General features: G+C 37.3%; 1 long non-coding RNA gene across 1 annotated transcript in view; it reads left to right on the plus strand.

Moving 5' to 3' along the window:
- The first annotated feature begins 6,467 nt into the window (after window positions 1-6,467).
- LOC115610726 overlaps window positions 6,468-20,170 on the plus strand; it is a 193,182-nt gene continuing 179,479 nt past the window's right edge. Inside the window, exon 1 of the long non-coding RNA XR_003992323.1 lies at window positions 6,468-6,534. This is a non-coding gene — a long non-coding RNA (uncharacterized LOC115610726). The remainder of the gene's footprint in view (window positions 6,535-20,170) is intronic.

A 20,170-nucleotide genomic window follows, 5' to 3' on the forward strand; every position in this document is an offset into this window, starting at 1 on the left:
AGTAGTGCAGTCTCTAATTAACAGAATTTGTGGGAGGACAAGGCTGGTAAACTCCATTTCTTGTTAAAAAGTACTGATGTATTCAAGTTCAGTATTGTGATTAAATAGCGTCATATTTGGTGAACATTTTGTCTAGTTAGAACAAGAACAGACTGGATCACTTTGCTTTATCTCATTTTAAAAAATTAGTTTCATTTCAAATGTCTAGTTTAATTTTGGCTTTGTCGGTTTGGTTTAATTTGATGCTGGGCAGTTTTGTTTTTCAGGTATGTTCATTCCTTTCTATAGCCGTGTTTTTTCCCTTTGACTTAGCTTGGTCAGTTGCCGTATTTTACCTTCTCCGGGTTTGATTGCTGATACAGTGCCTATTCATATAGTGCCTGTGTTTATACTCGGATCCAGGAGGACAGAGAATATTTCATCTTTCATGGAAGGAACAGAGCTTCTGTTTCCATCTCCCAGCACAGGAGTCTTCCTGTGCTGCCTGGCCTGTGCCATTGTTGTTTAAGAGATAGCCATCAGGCCTTGAATTTAACTCAGCACCACAAGGCTTTGTACCCCAACATCCAAATGGACCGGAAAATACAGTTTATATAATTAAAAAAACCAAGCAAAAAACAACCCCCCTCCAAAAAAAAAAAAAAAGGGGGGGGGGCAAAACAAAACAAAACCCCATGAAGAGCTCCATTTTATACAATTGTTCTACTTCAGGTGCCAACATCTCTGTCTCAAAACTGAAATCTGAGAGTTGAATTAGTTCTACCAGGAGATCACAGCAGATAGTTGCTTTCAAGAGTGTACGGGCCATTTTAGAAAGAGAAAATAAAGCAGGTTTCCTTCTTCTGCAAGCTTAGTCAGACAGAAGACCATCCCAGAATGGAGATGACATTGGGTCCTATAAAACATATAGAAAACAATAATGAAGAAACTATGCTGTAAAAAGTTTAGTTCATGAGAGAAGCAAGCACGCAGTAGAGTTAAACTTCCCATTATTGCTATTTTCCATGATTTCATTAGCTCAGTTCAGAAACTTTGCAAACCTCTTCAGTCATTTTCAGATCAGGGACAAGGAGGAGTCATAAAAGTCCACAGTTATACATGTATTTTTTGAATGCGTTAAGAAGTATGCATTGACATGAGCCGTTTCTCTGCGTAGAAGGCTTCGCCTTCTACAAAGCTACTCCCTACTCGACTTCATATGGCGTAGCTGCTCCCAGCCAACAGATGAATAGCTGTGTGTCTCTCTCCAAAATGCAGTAATTCTGCTGTGCGAGGAGCTGCAAGCACACTGAGGTTGCACACAATTGCTGGTATGTGAGAGTCAGCGATTAGACAACTGATGGTGTGCAGATTATGAGAGCTGGATCAATAGCAGAAGACTTAAATGCAGCACTGGTGGTGGCAATTGCACATGGCTTTTTACTATTAAGTGATAGTAAATATCATGGCTTCAGTAAGTCCTCAGCAAACTTAATTTTATCCTCCTGCATTTTGATGAAGTCGTAGAACAGCCTTTTTGCTGAACAAAGAACCAAGACATACAGAGACCTCAGCTAGGAACACAGTGACATTAGTCATGCAAATCATGCTGTCTGCTATCTATACAATCCCTAAAATACTAGCAGCAGGCATGATGGCATATGTAAACCTCAGATGTAGGAGTACCAGGCTTTTATCAGAAAAGAAATAATTCTGTTGACCTGAAGCTGAACTCATTCCCTGTGGTGGTTCAAGGCAGCATCTGTGCTTAAAGGTAGCACCAGGTAAAAATTCCATGAGTGCTGTCAAGACAGCAGTAAGTCATCTTCCCTTTCGGGCTGGAGGGAGGACTGTCAGATTGGGCTGTGATCCCTTGAGAAGCAGCAGCCTGCTGCCATTGCTGCTGCAAAGTGCAACAGATAATAGCATTTTCTAGAACAGAATGCTAGTTTTCACTGATTCCCATCCACCTGCCATTAAAGGACAGTATTTAGCCAGTCCTGCATTGGCCGGTGCTCATAGATCTCTCTTGCTTACAGCCCTGTATGTATTTGGAGGGTCTCTTCAGTGAAGCGAGGGCCATTGTCTCCAACACGTGCAGATAATACTATTCCTCAGAGACTGAGAGGAAACTTTCACTTATCATAGAATCATAAAATGGTTTGGGTTGGAAGGGACCTTAAGGATCATCCAGCTTCAAAACCCCCTGCCATGAGTAGAGGCACCTTCTCTAGACCAGCTTCCTCAAAGTCCCATCCAACCTTGCCTTAAACACTGCCAGAGATGGGGCAGCCACAGCTTCTCTGGGCAACCTGTGCCAATGACCCACCGCCCTCATAGTGAAGAATTTTTTTTCCTAGTATCTAATCTAAATCTCCCCTCTTTCAGCTTAAAGCCATTCCCCTTGTTCTGTCATTCCATGCCCTTGTAAAAAGTCCCACTCCAGATTTCTTTTAGGCACCCTTGTAGGTACTGGAAGGCTGCTATAAGGTCTCCCCCTGAGCCTTCTCTTCTCCAGGCTGAACAACCCCCACTCTCTCAGCCTGTCTTCAGGACATGGCAGGAATTTTCCACTGCCTTCACTTAAGGATGGCCATGGCTCTACAGAGTAATTGCCCACAGATTAGTCAGGTGCTTAAAAAAATAAATTGTTAAGGTAGTGTGGAAACAAAATTAATTATAAATCCAAAATATACTATTTAGGTTTCTGGAAATAGAGGTACATAAAGACATTAGTGACTAAAGAGAAGAAAATCAAGCTCTTTGCTTTTATTGGCTAGTTTTGTGGACCATTAGTGAGGGCAACTGGCCAACTAAATTACAGAGTGGAATTTAGAGACAGCAGCAGCAGCCAGCAGAAGGAATGCGACCATCTCTTCGAAGTGCCAATGCCCGTTTAGTACAGCAGGTATGACTTCTGTGCTTGACCAAACTACTAGCGAGTTATCAACCCACTGAGAGGAAAACTGCTTTTATTATGGTTAAGGAAATACATTTTCAGGTGAAGTTTTTCATGTACTGGAGCTAATAATTCACATAAAAAGTTAAGTCAACAAATCTTCTTGTAAACAGATATTAATGAGGTCAATGCACGTGGCTCATTTCTCGCTTATGAGTGAGGTAAGAATAGTGCTTTTTTCTTTATTTAAGCCCCCTTAAAGTTGATCTTTTGATTTTCTGACCATAGGACAGGTTTGATGTAGATTCCTCTGTTGCTAAGGGCTTAATGACTCCTAAGAGATAGTGACTGGCATTTAGTGAGTCTTGAAAAGAATTTCCTTGGTGTCCTCTGAATCACGGTCTCCAGGCACCTTAAGTCAGTGTGATATGTCTGTGTAAAATAATCGTGGCACTGCAAAAAGAGGCATGTAGTATTTGCTGGCCTTTAGAAACAAGTAGATAGCTTTATCTAACTGTGCGCATGCTCCAGATGGACAGTCTGGAAGTGCTTGGATTACAATGCTGTTGGAAGTCAAGCACTGAGAACGGGTAGCGAAATTGTATGGTTTACAAGACATTTATTATTTATGTGATTAATTAGGAGTAGTCAGGATTTGAATGTAAGTATCCTTCTCATGCTATCTCAAAAAGATATTGCTTGATAGGATGCTTGTTTACTGCAGCTGTCTTGGCCTTGATTAAAAAATTGACATCTGAACTGAGAATAGAACATATATTGTGCTACATGCCACATACAAAAATAATAAAAAAATTGTATTCTTTCCTTATAGTTAAACTAATCTCATCTTTCCTGTCTTCTAGTTGTATGAAATAGTTTTATAATTAAAAGGGAATTTGCATAATGCTTTTAAAAGTCTTAATAGCTATAATAATTTTTATCTACTATGGAGTGTTTATAATATATAGTAGCTGAAGCATTTAATTGTGTAAAAAGGAATATTAAAGCACATCTTCTAATCAAGAGAGTAATGAAAATATTAAGTATGATGGTTTTTGTTATTTTTTCCTAATTTTATCTGGACATCCAATTTTATTATTTTTTTCAAGGCCTAAATGACCATGGAAAATGAGGCTAAATCTTCACTGTCAGAGAAATGCTCAAATAAGCTCTATGCAGGTGCTTTATTTAGTGTCCTTTCTGGGACTGCAGCAGTTGGCTATGCTGAGATCTGATCCTGGCCCTTGTCAATCAGTTTATGTTTCTCCATTCATGTTATTGAAGCTAGGTTCAAGGCTTCTGTTAGGATTGGTGGGTTTTATTTATTTACTGGAATATGAAGGGAAAAAAAATATGAGTCATTATTTTCAACGTGCTATTTAGTCAAGGATCAATCTCATCAAGAGGTGCAGCAGATCTGACATAAAGAACCTGCAGCTGTCCCAGAACAAAACACACATTGCACATAATAACAGCCCCACACAGCTTTCCTCCCTCAAGTATCCAGGCAAGATACCATAGCATACAATCAATGCAAATCTCTTAGTAGAGTGTAATGTAGCCATTTTTCAAGGATTTGATGCAATTCATCTTTTCAAACAGGCAATTTTTTTTCCTGATGATGATTTGAATTGGGAAAGTTGTTTCTTTCGTAACTCTATAGTATTTTATGATGACTTTGTCAGGAAAGTATTTTTTTCAATCTCACTATCTTTGCAAGATTAAGTAAAACCTTATAACTGTACAACTAAGCCATCAAGATGGCAAGAAAAAGCAAGAACATTTCTACCTGGCACAAGTGATGCCATGTTTGTGCTGAATAAGCTTAGGAAAATTCTGCTGTACTGGCTTTGTTTTTAACTAATACAAATTGAGAATAGAATTTCCATTTTACCAGGAATTCTATCATGTAAAAAATATATTCTAGATTGGAACACTAAATTGATATTTGGCATTTCACAGAAACCAAAAAGTTCAGAGATCTTTTTTTTTGAGTCAAATTCTTCATTTTAGTGTGATCTTTTTCTATTATTTTTCATTAATATTTTCAGCAAATTGAGGGATAAAATATGTATCATATCCAAAAATTACAGAAAAAAAATTAACTGTTTGAAATCTGATTTTGATGAAAATTTTTTATTAAATATTTCTTTTTTTTTAATAGTAGAGTGTGAAAATATCTTATTTTTTGACATGAAGAGCTTTTCAATTTAAACTAATGGTTTATCTTAAATCTTTCAAACAGCTTTTAATCTTGTTTCTTATTGTCATTGCACTGATTAATTTTCTTCATACGTTAGTAGAAATCTATATGTATTGTTGCAGTGTTCTATTAATCCATTGTATAAATTCAGAATCTACATTTCTACAACTTTTCCCCTGGCTCTGTTCTTGAGGAAAAATTAATGCACACATATGGGTTTATTTATTTATTTATTTACATTACATGCTCTTTAATATGAAAATAATATGATCTATGTTCTGGAGCTAGAATCTTTCACCTGGGAAATAATATATGTAATTAGAGGAGGATGGTCTTGTCTTTTATCACTGAAAGCAAGACAGGAATTTTTTTTAGAGAAGATGGTGTGTTCTATAGCATTTGGTATCAGTAAGTCCCTTAAGAGCTGAACATAAATGCAAATAAATTAGGAGCTTCATTACATATTTGCAATTTGTGGGCTAGTCCAGTTTCACCTACCAGCAGGAATCCCATAAGGAAAGTAATTCTCTATTAGATCCCTGACACTTGCTTTGAGACTGTAGGAAAAAGAAAAAAATACAGAGTTCTTGTTTGGTCCAGAAACTCGAGATTTTTACTGTTTATGAATGCCAAGACTGAGTACCACTCAGAGTTTCTTCCTTCTCCTCCTCTCTTGCCATTCTCACTACATATTTTTGGAAAGTAGAGTTGATGGGTTCCTGAATACACACATGCTATGGAACTAGAAAGCTGCTTATTGTAACATCCCTTTATCTCATTTATCTGCTAAAATTAAATCTGCTTACATACTTAACAGTATACTGTAGCTTATAGCTCAGCATGATTTTTTTTTTTTTTTATACTAACTCTTATCTTCTGTAGTGATTCAGATGCTTTGCCCAGGGGTGTAAAAAGGATGTTTCTCCATGCCTTCACAGTATAAACAATATTGCATATGTTTTGCAGTGGCATTGATGCAAGTGAACACATTCAGTGATGCTCTTCTCTCCATATGGCATTGAGTTCCCTGCTTGGATGTTGCCGCCTTGTCTTTGTAGACAGAATCAGCTGAGCTTGCAAATCTTTTCATCATTTTATATTGCACTGATGTTATTGTTCAGCAAAGAAAGTGGTGTGTTGAGAGACAGAGAAGCTAGGGTAAAAGTGAGGATTCCCAAAGTCAAACTGAGTGTGCTTATGTGAAGGAAATCAAAACAGCAGCAGCCCCTGCCGGGAGTGGCTTTGTAATATCGGGTCTTGCAACCTAGGTGCTTGGGATTCAAGTATTTTATTGAGGTTATAGTGGAGCAGTTTTGGAAACATCTGTGATGATTTTCTGCCTTTGCTAACTTTTAACTATACAAGACTATTTATTTATTTGTTTACAGGAGCTGGTTTCCTGCATGCCCATCTGTTTGGCCTTTGAAATACTTATACTAAGAAGCTATAACCTGTAAGTAGTCAACCTGTAACAAGCTGCTGTTTCTGAGTTTTCCAACTACTTTGGAAAACAGACAGATACAGACCTACTTTGTTTCCTCTCTCTTATCTATTTTTTAAGAGAAAATGCATTCCTGTAGAAATCTCAGCCTGAAAATATTCATGCTTACTTTTACATTCAACTGTCAGGTATTCCCAAGGATTTTAATAAACATACTTCTGCTTTGAGAATAGCTATATCTAGATGGAAAGATGTTTTCCAGTTTAAGACCTTCTCAGATTGTTTCTTTGAATATGGGTAACTCAGAAGTAGCTTATTTTATTTCTTCACCCTGCAGCAAGAACAAAAGTGCCTTTACATTTGCTTAAGACAAAACATAGTTTGAAGCGTTTGAAATACTTATGAAATTTGCATACTGAAAATACTCCATTTCTGGCTTTTCATTGAATCCAGCAGTGTGCCAGTGCATGGTGCTCCAGATACATGCAAATATATGTGCACCTGTATGCAGTGGAGCTCTTCACATTGATAGAAATGTTGCTGTTTACTTCAGTGATTGCCCATTGAAATAATGATAGTACATTTATATTTAGATAGTAGCATCTATTTCAAATGATCCTGAAGAACCTTATTATTGTAAGACTTTCTGTCAGTCATGAGTAATCCCTAGGGATTTCAGTGCATCATGCTGTTTGGATTTTTATCACAGGAATGGGGATATGGAGATTTGGGAATGCTCTTTTGAGTCAATTTGCAATCTTCATAACTAAAAATGGAAAAAATCTTTGCCAACTGTTGAACTTAAACAAAATTTTTAATAACATGAAGCAACTTCCAGCCAAAATGGATGACAAGACAAGTGAAAAATGGGCTAGACCATGGCATTGAAAGAGCAGTGATCAGTGCTGCAAAGTCCACCTGGTGACTGGTTATCAGTGGCATGTCTCAGGGACTCATACTGAGGCCAGGAGTACATCATGTCTTTATTAACGACTTAGATAACAGGATGGAGTATCCCAGCAGATTTTCAGGTGATACCAGTTTGTGGGAAGTCTGTACAATGGAAAGCAGGGCTGCTATTCAGAGGTACCCAAACAAGATGAAAAAGAGGGCCAGCAGAAACCTCGTGGAGTACAGAGGCAAGTGCTAAGTGCTATACATGGGATGAGCAACCCCAGCTACAGAAGACCAGATGGAGGGTCAAACAGCTGCAGCTTGGCAGAAAAAAACATGGGGGTCCTTGTGGAAAGCAAATTGAAGGGGAATCATCAGTGAACCTTTGGAGCAGAAAAGGCCAGTGGCATTCTGGGCTGTATGGTGAAGGCAGAGGAAGAAGGTCCTTCCCCTCTGCTCAGCACTGCATCCAGTGCTGGGCTCACCAGTACAACATAAACAGGGGTATACTGCAGTGAGGCTTGTGTTGAAACACTGACATAGTGGGAGACTGCAGCTTGAGCTGTATAAGGAGACACTACGAGTTAGGGTTGTTCAGCCTTGAGAAGATGAAGAGGTATCTTATTTCTGTCTCCAGCTACCTAATGGCATCATGTGGAGGAGCTGGAGCCAGACTTTTCTCAAAGGAAATCAGCAAAAGGATTAGGGGCAATGGGCAATGTTTCAAGTTGTTGCAGTGGGTTCCCCAAAAGAGTCATACATACATACACTTTAGATCCATAAATGCCTTCCGAAAGTTCTGATTTGAAGGACTATGTGTAGCTAAGGAAACTAGTGCTTTCTCGTCACGTAAAGTTGAAACTACAATAATATCACATACATAAGTATGTATGCCAAATGGAAGTTTTAAAATTATTTCACATATGTACATCTAAAATGTGTAATTTTATTTAAATATCTTAAATGCAATTATTCTGCCTTTATAAATTACTGTGTTCTTTTTGTATATTGAATGTTCTTGTATTTTAATTTAAACCTTGCTGATCTAAATCGTTTGCACTGTCAAGTAATTATTTCTCAATGTTTTTTCTAGAATGTAAGAGATTAATTTTTTAGCAAACCCAGTTCTAAGCTTATCTAGCTGTGTTTGTTCATGTGCCAAATGAGTGGAGAAGAAAATATAAAGTTATGTTTTTAAAGACAATTCAGGCCTTTTCCTACCTCACGGAAATGGAAATCTTTGGTATAAGAGCGTGCACAAGCAAGTTCTGGCATTACAGCTCTTGTTTAATCACAGCAATTATTAAAGAGCTTTCAAGAGTGTTGCTTACTTAATGCTGTGAAAAAAACTTCCTTTCAGATCCAGCCAATATATTTTTTAGTCTCATTTGCTTTTTAAAAGTATTCAAATGTTAGGAGTTGCAATAAATACTTTTAAAGCCATTAGTAGCTGTGGTTATATTAGCCGTATAGCTAGAGGGCAGTTACTGCACCTGATAAATGTTCACCCTAACTCACAAGTTTCACTACAGAGGACAGCGAGTGTGGATACACCGCTAGCTCCCTTCTTCATTACTTCTAAAGGGCTCTGGACAAAGGCGACAGCTTCCACGGTGTTGTTGGGCATTTGGATATGTTGTGATAATGGAGAAGGAAACCCAAAAACATAGGCTGCATTTTTATTTTGGAGGTGCTCTGCCCTTTCACAGCCAGGCGTCCTGGCTCTTTGCCATACATAACGGGGTCCATCCTGTCTCAGCGAGAGCAAGGACTGTAGAAAGTAAGGTTGAGATAAATAAGGCACATTGATCTCCCATATTCTAACTGTGCCTCTTCTGTGATGGGCAGAAGAGCACAGGGTGCCTAATTTAATAAAGTGGTTATAAAATCTTACAGTGAATTTCACGTAAGAAGATTACTGGGTGATTTGCGGTATTCTGCTTCAAATAATTTATAGAGGAAAAATGCCATTTCAGTTGTACTTTGAAGACCAGTTTCCTTTCAATGCTTTAACTCTTAATGCTTTTCGCCCTTTTGTATTAAATTGCAGCAGTGCTTTTTCAGGCTACTTTTTCCCTATTTTAGGGCTTCTTCTGGAAATGGCAATATTTCTAGAGAAAATACATGTTTTATTACTGCACCAACTTCCACACTCCAAGGAATAGTGTACATCTAGATTTTCACAGCGCAAAGTAATGATTTCTTAGAGACTTATTACCAGAGATGAATGAAAACTGCAAAATATATCAATAAAGAATTGACAAATGTAAAAATTAGTGGTTTAGTGTCTCTCTTAGCCATTTCTAGCTTTTAGCAAACAGCAGCTTACCATTACCATTAGCGCTGCAGAAGAAGCAGAAATATGCTTGGTACTCAATGACAACATATTCTTCTGTAAGAAGAGAAGATTGGGTTGGACCACAACATGCCAACATAAATGATAAAGGAACCCCTGAGATCTCATAAACTGTGGGGATGGGGTTTGACCACTTTAGTAGATGGTGGGCCTTCAAGAAGCAACTGTATACCAAAGAAAAGGGTTCATGTAAGTGACACTTTTTGTGTAAATATTGAGTACTAAATATGTGCCTTAATGTGTCTTAAAAAGGAACTACATCACTCATTTCGTAGCAGCCCTCATCACTAGTGCTTAGTGAAGCCCTCCTATGTATTTTTGTCTCTCTCTATAGAGCTCTTTGGGCATTTTGTCATGGCTGAATGCTAATATACTGAATGCTAATATACTGAATGCTAAAATACTGAATACTTTGCTATTCAGTATTTCTATACTCCCTTCCAAAAGTGTATGACATGATCCATATATCTAGGTCTTATGTGTTGTGAGGGCTAATGAAATAAAACTTTTATTGGTCATTATAATCCATAATAAAGAACTGCCATATACAACCATCATTAAGGCTGAGTATGTAGTCAAGTTAGAGATCTTCAATCATGACTGACAGTTTCTCTGCTAAAGAGGGGAGGAGAGCAGTGCAGTCTTTGAAGCTGGATACCTAAGTAACTGCCGAATTGAACTGGGACCTAAATTTGCTATATTTTCCTTGTGTGATGTTGTCACATTCCATCAAGTGCCGTGAATGCTCAGAGAAAAATAGCAGTGTCTTTTATACTGCACAGGATACCAGTGTACTGAGAGATAATTTTGGGAAAGCTAATCCTGAGAAGAAACGCAACATAAAAGCCAGACCACCTGTTGGGGAAAGTTGCCAAGCATTCAGAGGACCTTCCACTGCTTTCAAAGGTATCATGCAGTCACCATTTACTTTGCTATTAGAAGAATCTCTTTGTAGACTCCTTCAACGTATCAGTATAGTAAAGCTGTGTTGGGTTGGTGAGGGTTTGGTTTTTTTTCATTCTGAGAGCGTGTGAATGCGTGTGTCTGATGGAATAAATTTGGTATGCCAGTTCTAGGGTGCCTATTCATTACTGTCCTCCTGCTGTTCACATTTTATTAATGAAGCAACCCATCACCCCCCTACCAGCAGACACTTAATTCTTTCCCAGAATCCATCTGCTTTCCATGGTCTTTTGAAACCAGCTTTTTATGGAATCAGCTTTAACAAAGTCTTATTTCCATGGGTCAATTAAATACCAAATATTGTTATTTCACAGCTACATTGCCTTTAAAGTGTCTCTTAACTGTGATTAATTCTAAGATGATTTCTGGGGAGAGGATTGGATGATCAAGATCCTATTTTAAAAGAAATGTATTCTTATGGCAGATCATGATCATAAAAGTGGAAAATGAACTCAAAACTAGAAGATGAAGAGCATGATCCTGTACCTTTCCCTTACTTAGGCCCTGCTTAGACAAGTAATCACACTGGTTGCTTATCATGGGGTGCATAATATTTTAAAGATAGTTTTTAATTCTAATGATGCATATTTCAAAAGCAATCATAGAATGCACATACACATCTATGATGCTTATATTTGTTGCAAGCTTAATAAAGAATCACTATACACATACAATTATTTTAGGTGCATTAGAAAGTAGGTATATTTGCAATAATATTTTGAGAATATCCATCATGCTTTCAAGAACTGAAATAAATTATGGTTATAGTCAGTTTATCTTCTGATGGCATGGTATGTCAGCTATATAAATATATAGTTGAAATACTCTTTATATTTCCCATTGGAATTAAAGATTTTGACAAGTTTAGAAATCATTTTTTATATCTTCCATATTATGAATATATAAAAGTATATTTTAAATATATATATAAAGATGCATATTTATACACCTTTATTAAATTATAAAAGATGTAATTTGTATGACCTCTCTGTTTTTATAGGTCACTTTTATGCTTCAGGTTGGTGTCATTGCTGAGGTAATAATAACACTTTAATGTATAGTGGGGCATCACTGAAGAACTGGTGTCAGGAAGTTTAACAGAATGGATGTTGTGGGACCTAAGAACCAGTAGGGTTTGCCTTTCATTTGTGCTGAGTGCCCAACTTTATCTTCCAGCTCAACATCTGCTGCTGAAGTTGGGGGAATATGTAAAAAGATTTGCGGTTCATCTTTAACATTATATAAATAATTTAACCACTGACATTCAGTTTATCCCTCTCATGTTTACACGGTCTGGGATTTTTTTACATTAAGAGAACCTGATCCGTGGTATTTTAGATGGTGGATAATAGATTGTGAACTGTCTCTAAACTGAAATGAGGTGACCCATAACTAAATAGGAAAAAATTGCTGTACTCAGTAACCACTGCATATGTGTAACTAATGCTTTGGTGGAGACTGCTTCATCCTCCTGTAAAACCTGAGACTTGTAGTGTTTGAGGCCTATGAAACACTTATGCAGCACAGATGTAACTCACAGTTCTGAATAAAGGGTGAAGATGTTTGAGTGGTGGAGTTGAATGCACAATTACATTTCATAATATTGCCAGTGGATTAGATAAAATTCTCTTCTCTGGACTAGTTTGTGTATTTGTACCTAGACAAGACAGTGATGGTGCTGGTGATGGGAATTGTTCTATGTTTTGTTCCCATGGTCTCTCTTGTCACCTGCTTCACAAACCATAGTTGTTGTCTGCCATTTTCAGCAAAGAGCTGCAGTTTGGAAATGCTGAGCCTGAAAAACCAAACATGATTTTTCTTCTTGAGATAATTCTGTCAGATAGGGTGAATGTTTATTGATTGGATAAAAGGGAAAAATAGTAGTTGTTTCTGGGTGTATTGAAAGTAACTGTACTTGGGCTAACAATTCTGTGCATTTAATTTACACTATACTTGCACACATAGACAGCAATATGCTTTAAATAAGAATAAGAGACAAAGCGCTCCATTTGTAGCGTCATGTATCAGTCATGATTTTCTGCACATAGCAAAAAGATACTCTGGCTTTCAACCATTTAGTGGAATTACATAAACACAAGTGGTTTTTGCTAGGATTTGGTTAGGCATACTTGCTGGTAAAATGCATAATTCTGTAAAGCTATTGCTGGAATCTTAGGAAGGAGAATGTATTAATTCCATGTTCATATGCATAAGCAATGTTGGAAAGTCACCGTATCCAGGCCTGGTCTACGCTATTCTTATGTTTGTCTAAGCCATTAAGTTTAAAAGTTTTTGGAAGCAGAGTATGAGCCTTGACCTCTGGTAAAAATATTTATATTCTGTTATTACACTCTATAAACCCATTTTTTTGTAAGTAGCACCAAAGTGCTACTCCTTCTGTGTACACTGCTGCTTTATGAAAAGCTACAACTTTGAGGAGAGTATTCAGTTGAAAGTAAAGATTCAGGATCTTGACCTTCAAATATAACCAACATCTCAAGATAAGCTGGAGGATTTGTCACTATGGGAAAAAAATAATTTCATCTCCCTAAACATTTACAAACAAATCCTGAATGTAGATAGGGAAATAATGACTAATCTTAAACAAAGGAAAGACCGGACTTCAAAACAGAGAGAGATGTTTTGATATATGCCCAATGTCTAACATAAACATGTTTCACTGTACTTTAAGTAGACCTTGATTTTTTATGCACTGTGAAGGTCTAACAAAGTAATACCAGGCTGCACATATCATAATATACATTTGGATTGGCCATATCCAGGATGCAATGACCCTACAAGCTAGAACTCTAGATATTTTTTCTCCTACTATTATTTTTCATTCAATACATCTCTAAGAATATGCTGTTTTGTAAACCAGCATAGTCTGGCTAAAACTTCAATGCCGAGCTACAATGTATGTCCATAGTTCCTTTCAAAAAAATCAAGTATGTTTATTAATCACTGATAAAAATGATAAAGGAATTTCTAGTCTCCAGTGTTTCGTGCTGGGCTGATATAAAAAGAAAAAATTTGAACATTTTTCATTGCCTGAAAAAGTTAGATTTTAAAGAATGAGTTATGTCGTTTTAATGTCACATGTTTAATAAGGAAAGTCTTTCTTTTTAATAATATACTGTTATTATTTTTAATAATAAGCAGTATACTGGAATATGAAATAATAAACATCATGTTATAATCAATACCTGGATGTGAATGTTGCGACATAAGTCATGTAAATGACAATCTCAAAATGATACGTTTATTGTATTGCAAGTAGCATATAGCATAGTCCCCTCAAAAAGTGAGACCATCATATGCCTTTAAACGTTTTTTATATTAATAGACTACCTTTTTTGACCAGTTGCATTGATTTGGTTTAGTGTTGAAATACATAACCATTTTAGCATCTAAATGCTGATTCATCATCCAGTGGGGGTTGGATGAATCTGAAAAGAAGATGGAAGTGAGGTAGCTGTGAAAACTGTGGCCTTACTGTTAGTTTCCCTATTGCTACCTTGTTGTCTTTTGGGATGATGCTATTTTTCCCCAGTTTCCCTTCGTTCTTCTGAGAAGACCCTTCTGTACACTTACAGGAATGAATGTGATAGTCATACTACAAGTATTTTACAGATGGCTATCAGGCAGATAGTAATTTGCGTGATGAGTTCTCTGATGCATCTGGATAGGCTGAACATTTATTTCTGTTTGTGTTGTTAAAATACAAAAATCACCTTTAAAAAAAAAATCACGTTTTTTGTTCCAATCACAGTAATGCTGTTTTCTTTGTAACAAAATGCTCTACAAAAATTGTAACTTCAAAGGTAAACATGACTCCCAGTGCCCCCTGCCTTGTACACAAACAAACCACCTAATCATCAACCTGAAATTGCATCTTAACCATAGCAACCTGAACACTTACCTTCTGAAATGAAAATACCAGGAGAATCCTTTGCATCTAGAAAATTACAGTGATTTAGAAATATTTAGTATTTCATTTGCAAGCTTCTAACCTGTGGGGAGTCATTTACTTTGGTCATTCAGCTTGTTTTATTTTCGCTTTTAATTCTTTATGTTTCTGCATTTAAGTTTGCCTTTATAATCTCTAGGCAGAACCTGATTCTAAACATTTTAAAAGTGAATCTTCTAAATATTTTGTGCTTTGGGGGATTTGATTGTTTGTGGGGGGTTTTATGTCTTCAATTACATGAAATATAAATCTAAGTATGGTACAACCATTTAAAATGTAAAACAGCCAAAATGTTTTTTTTCTGTTATTATTTATTAGCCTTTCTTGCTAAAGAAAAAGATTAACTCTAGATTCTTCTCTTTTGCCTTCCCATGAGCATGTGTTTAATGGCACACTTGAAAATTGGGACTTCATGCTTTGGACAATATGCCAAGAACATGGTTTTAGTAGTGTAAAGCGTTCAGCAGCAGTACCAGTTTTATCATCTCCCACATCCTGTGATTTGTTCTTACCTCTTGCATCTGCTGCATAGCATTTAAAAAAGAAAATGTGATCCAGTGTCCCCTCTCCTTCCAAATCTCCCAAACAATAACTCAACAGTATCTTAGCTACTGGAAGCGAAATACTTCACAATCATTTATTGCAGATTATTCACCTGTGTTCTGAAGAAGGCTATATCATTGAATCATAGAATCAATAAAGTTGGAAAAGACCTGTAAGATCATGAAGTCCAACCTTCACTGCAGGACTGTCAACTAAACCATGTCCCTGAGGGCCTCATGTACATGGTTTTTGAACACTTCCAGGGACGGTGATTCCACCATTTCCCTGAGCAGCCTGTGCCGATGCCTGACTACCCTTTTGGTGAAGAAATTTTCCCTAATATCCAGTCTAAACCTGCCCTGGCGCAGCTTGAGGCCGTTACCTCTTGTCCTATCACTTATTACTCGGGAGAAGACACCAGCTACCTCCTCACTCCATTCTCCTTTCAGATAGTTGTAGAGAGCGATAAGCTTCCTTCTCTCCAGACTAAACAATCCCAGGCTCAAAACCCCCAGAATATATGGTAGATAATGCAATCAAGTGGAGTACATGAGAAGTAGCTTAAACATTTTTAGGAGCGCTTTTTGTCAAGAAGAGACATGGGCTGCTAGTTACACTGAACACTGTGCAGAGGAACTGCTGATATTGAAGGTCATCAGTCAGCTCTGTTGAACTGTCCCATCTGGATGGAAAGTGGTCAAGGGGAAGTCTGTTTAGTGAGTGCCTGGCAGTGCAGAGCCTGTTGCTGACTGTGTAATGTGACCACCTTATGCTCATCTCAGTGATGTGGGCTTTCCTAAACGAGTGGGGAATAAAGCTATGAAGACAATGAAATTGCTTTGGAGCTTTCTTATGAGAGATGAAATTGATAGCAGCTAAAACATGAAAAGAGTCTAATCAGAATGGAATGATGTATCAGGGGAAAATACAACAAGAAAGCAAATACATGTGAAGAAAAGAAATGAAAGTTACATTTTTGATGGCTAAAGAGAAGTGAGAAGATGATACCTAGGCAGTCTTTTCATGAATTTTTCATCACATCCTGAGAAAAAAAGCAGTGCCACAGCCGTTTGGGTTTGAAACTAAGAATCTTTTGATAGCTGTGCTGCCATGGATGATGCATGAATTGGATGGAGGCACTGTGCCTGGTTAATACTGCCTTTTTATCATGCTTTAATCCTATTCTATTTACTGTTAAAAATGAAGAAATGAAACCAAAATGACAAAAGCCAAACCATCATAATCTCAGAGGTTCTGAAAAGTATTTTCCTGTGCCCCTCATTCTCAGAAAGACTGCCTTCAATATGGACACCCTATTTTTTAACATCAGCTGCAAGCCCTGTGCTGCTCTTCCCTAATTCCCAGTTAAATTTCTTTTGACTCCGAGTAAATACAACCTCAGGACCCTTATTTCTTCAGTTCTGAACTAGGAACTTCAGCTATAAGACCTTTCAAAAAGGAAACCACGACAACCATAATTTCCTTTTGGCCTTTTTTATCTATGTTCTCTTGCAGCTCATGCTCCTCATGACTCTGGGAACAACCCCATGCTTGCAAAAGACAATGAAGCCACAATGAAATTGCACAGGCCTTTTTCTTTCCAGTGTAAAAAGCTGTATACTACACTTGGGTTACACAAGCACCTGCATATGACTGGAGAAGCCAGCAGATTGTAGGATGTACAAAAACAGGTGAAAATCTTTCCCAGGACAGTGGCAGTGCAGAGACTTTTATGCAGTTGAGGAAGCAAGCTCCAAGCTTCTCTTGGAACAAAATCTGATTTAATGTCAGAACTTTGGTTGCATTTGAATGCATGGCTTATTCATGAAGTGTTCACCAAAGCCAAAATAAATATCTCAGCACGTCTTTGTAGAACCTGGAAATTGTATAGAGCTGTGTAATATTAAAAAGTAAAAGATTAGTCCAGCTTAATGCTATTCACAATAAAATACTCAATATGCTTTCAAAACTAAACCATTTTCTATAGCCAGAAGTGTTCTCTCAGTTACTTTTTAACGTATAGTTTTATCACGTAAAATTTAAAAGATTTAATATAAAAAAGATTTGAAAAGCATTATACAAGTATTAATGATTCAGCTGAATTAAACTTATTCCTTGTTAGAAGGAATTATGATATATAATGCTTGATAATTTCTGAGAGAAGGCATAATTTTAACTTCAGCTTTGTCATTTTATTGTATGAAGCTGCTTATTAGTAGTAGCAGTAGAGCCTTGCAAGCTTTATGCGTTATAAAAACCAAAAAATATGAGCTAATGTCCAGGCTCATAATAGTGCCTGACGTATCAAAGTGTAGGTTGTAAGGCTGTGAAAACTGTACCCATCAGCTCAATAGGAAAAAGACAGACACAACAGCTCGAAACACTGATTCATTATCTCCCCAATCTGTAACTAATTTGCACTGCATAAAAATCATTTAAGTTAAATATCAGACTTGCAGATCATTTCAGTTTAAGTGTGTGAGTAGAAACCTTGATCCTAATAAACTAAAAAATTTTTTGATAAATTTCAGTTTGCCTTTTTACCTGCCCTGTCCCACACACATTTAAAAGTAATTCTGGTGAGGAGCATAGGGTTTTGCTGGTGCAAATTTGGGGCAAATGTTGCATTGGCTTTCAGATTCACCCAAGGGTGGTACGTGTTACTTCCCTGGCCAGTGTGACAGTGCATGTATTTTTGCATGCCAGGTTACATCACGGTGCCACTGAGAGCAAACAAGTGCCCTTGGCATGCCATGGTATAAAATCTGTGACCCAGATGCTCCTAGCTTTGCATGTAGCACAGTTCAGAGCTAAAGGAGTGAAAAGACAGCCTTATGCTGCTGGAACCTTCTCTTCTTAAGCCAGGTCTTCAGGGAAGATGTTGGGAGCTCACTTTTACTGGGACACAGGAGCTAGGAATCCCCAGACCATCGGAAATTACTGGCCGGTCCTTTTTGCAAGTGACCAAGGCCACTTTCCCAACTGTGTACCTGGTAGGAAACTGCGATAGGACGTTCTTTTGGGGAACACCTCTGAGAATAGCTGCACTGGCTTTGGCGCTGTGGGGGCACAGAGTGTAAGGTATGGCTTCTAAACTCCAGGAAAAAGTGGACATGTGGCATTGACCTTCTCCAGTGGAGTACTAGGATACAAGGAATGTATTGCAGCAAAGTGGCTACATTCTTTCCAATAAACCAGAAGTGTTTTGAGGCAAAGACATTTTTTGCATCTAATTCCTCATCATATAGTCTCTACAAGTTGACCCAAATTAAAGCCTAAGGGTAGACAGACTCATCCCTCTTGATGATACTCACAGAAATGCTGTACCTGTGCATTATCATTTCTTTCAGGGAAAAATATGAGAAACCCAGAGAGGCCAGAGTAGACTCTGGCACGTCCTTGGCAGGCAGGATTGATGTCCTTTGTGTTGTGGTTATTTGTCATCATTATTGAAGTCCTGATTCAGGAAGGTAGGGAGGCCTTTTCATAACTTTCAGTGCAAGAGAATACCTAATTTTGCAGTGAATGACCTCAGTTAGAATACCTCTCTGAAGTACTGGAGAGCATCTGCTACTTCTTTGTTATTCCCAGATGGGATAATCTGTAACACCTGAAGTGATGTTTCTGTTTAAAGTGCCTGGCAGTCCAGCAAAGTCAGCTGTACTTTAACCTTCAGATTTGGATGCAGTTTGTGTGACACCCCTGCAGTAAATTTTTAACAATAACACAGAGAGCTTTGGTGTTGGTTTTGGTAAGGAATACAACAGGCTTGGCCAACATAGCCAGGGTGGTCTTATCACAGTAAGGGCATATGAGAGCATGTCAGTATTAAAAGTGCATTATAGTAACCTTCTGGATTGTGGTGTTGGATGATGAGCTTCAGGATTCTCATCATAAATATAACATAATGTATTTGCCTAAGCTTTCTAACAGCTCAGCATACAAATGATTTCAGTTACAATATAAAGGAAATAAAAGCTGTACCTTACAGGTCATACTATACGTCTGCATACTGGATTTGAGAACAAAAAGCAGCCTCTAAAATACATCATTCTGAACTGTCCTTGAAAATTGTCTAATTTTATTGTCTAAGACTAATTATTCTGCTAATGTTGTGTGACTTACTCAAAGGCTATTTTTACCATGAAATTTTCCTCACAATGAGAATGCTTCATTCTGCATCAGTAGTTAGTGATATGTCCTTGAAACATAGGTACTAGGTTTTGAAATTATCAAGGGCTTTCTAAATTGCAGACCAGTTTATTTTGTAATTGAACTAGTTCTCTCTCTTTTCATCTCATTGCATTTAGCAAAAGCAAGTTTTCATAAGCAAACACAGAAAATTACCACAGTATCTGGATTTGAAACCTTATGTGCTTATAAATGTGTGTACATATGTGAAATAATAATTAATAATATTGTATGAATTTGCAAATATCTGGATCATCTCTACAAGATATCAGAACAGAAATATTCATTAGTAGATCCAAACATAACTATACTGGGTCATGTTGTCCTTTTCTTTATTTGGAACAAGTGTTTGGTTATGAAGGTAGTAGTATGATGTCTTAATGTCAACAAACACTCCTTGAATGCTGCAGTCAGGCATAGCTATGCTGATTTCATGCAAAATGTGTTGATTCTCACCAGCTGAAGGCAATTTATAGTTTACTTTCTAATGTGGGCATTCTGTAAGATACCGAGATTGTTCTATTCTATAAAATAGGGAGATCTTTCTGAATGATAGCAAGTATTTGCATATTTAAAATATGGATTAAAAATTCTAGGAACATTTTGGGAGGAATTTCTGAACAGTGGTATTGGTTCTTCTTACCAAGTAAGTACATTCTGTTGAATTTGCTTGGACTCAAACAGAGCTTACAGTATTGGAGAAAAGCAGATCCATAGCACATGTAAAAAAT

Source organism: Strigops habroptila, chromosome 7 (assembly GCF_004027225.2).
Source record: "Strigops habroptila isolate Jane chromosome 7, bStrHab1.2.pri, whole genome shotgun sequence".
Lineage (NCBI taxonomy): Eukaryota > Metazoa > Chordata > Aves > Psittaciformes > Psittacidae > Strigops > Strigops habroptila.